At 31.8% G+C, this 1,100-nt stretch overlaps 1 protein-coding gene across 4 annotated transcripts in view; it reads left to right on the top strand.

Moving 5' to 3' along the window:
• The window catches only part of Synd (protein kinase C and casein kinase substrate in neurons protein Synd), an 18,567-nt gene that overhangs the window by 4,696 nt on the left and 12,771 nt on the right, over positions 1-1,100 (top strand). The gene's annotated exons all lie outside the window — the stretch shown is intronic.

Below are 1,100 nucleotides of genomic sequence, written 5' to 3'. Positions count from 1 at the left end.
ATGTTGGAGAAAGCAACGACCATCGATGCTACTGACGTCATAGGACTCATGTTTTACCTTTCATGTACACTTAGCACACGCATGGTCTTGTGTCCACTGTTTGAAGTCACGTTGCATATATTATTCATATTTTAACTCTTGTGTGATATTCAATAAAACAGTTCTACTCCAAATTAATAAGTCCATCATATTTAACAACCTTTTGCAACAAATTGTCTTACTAAAAGTATATTGGAATATTATGAAATAATTGGACGTAGAATTACGAGATGAATTATCTGTCATTTTTAATTTGGGGAGGAATTTCTTGTATAAAAAAATACTAATTATTCGTGAAATATTAGTTCCTTTATTGAACAAGATGATATCAGAAAATATGATAAGATATCAGTACAATTATCAGTAGACTCTTATCACAAGTGATCAACATTTCTCATGTGCATTATGCCACAAATACAAGCACGTTACCAGAAATATTGCAGTAACAGAACTGAAATACACGTAGATTTCATCTATCCAGAGTTACACTTGATTTTCTTGGAACGATGTTGTTAAACAGTTAATCGAACAAAATATATATAAAAAATATGATAAGCAATTATAAATGATTGATTAACGCAGTTTAATTAAAGTTGCTATGAACTGCATTGAATCACTTTATCAAAAAACAAATCGCCGTTGCGTTTACTCGAGCCATACTGTAAAATTGAAGGTATTATACGGATACTGCACATAAATTCAAGGACGTAATGAAAACTGTCTAACCGGGTCGATTCCTGGCAACCTCGTGTCGGTGGCAGGCGACCACTGTTAATGTTTCATTGTCAAACACAGCCCGCATAGCTGTTATGAAATTATAAGTATCTCATTATTAATGTTCCTTGTACATTCTCCTCGTTTAAACTCGTTTTCTTCAATGAATTTTACTCTTGCATAATAAATTGATGTGATTTTTCATCGGAAGATAAATGATAAATAGAATGTTGAAATCTTGGTCATGCGATAAATGAGCGAATTCTGTTGTAATCAATAATGGCAAATCAATAATAATTGATCATTATATCATCAACACAAATCAACAGTTGACTAAAGTGTATAAT

This window comes from Ceratina calcarata, unplaced genomic scaffold (assembly GCF_001652005.2).
Source record: "Ceratina calcarata isolate Rehan_Ccalc_2016 unplaced genomic scaffold, ASM165200v1 scaffold39.2, whole genome shotgun sequence".
NCBI classification, from domain to species: domain Eukaryota; kingdom Metazoa; phylum Arthropoda; class Insecta; order Hymenoptera; family Apidae; genus Ceratina; species Ceratina calcarata.
Note: the sequence above shows the minus strand (reverse complement) of the source record. Positions and strands in the feature narration are given on the sequence as shown.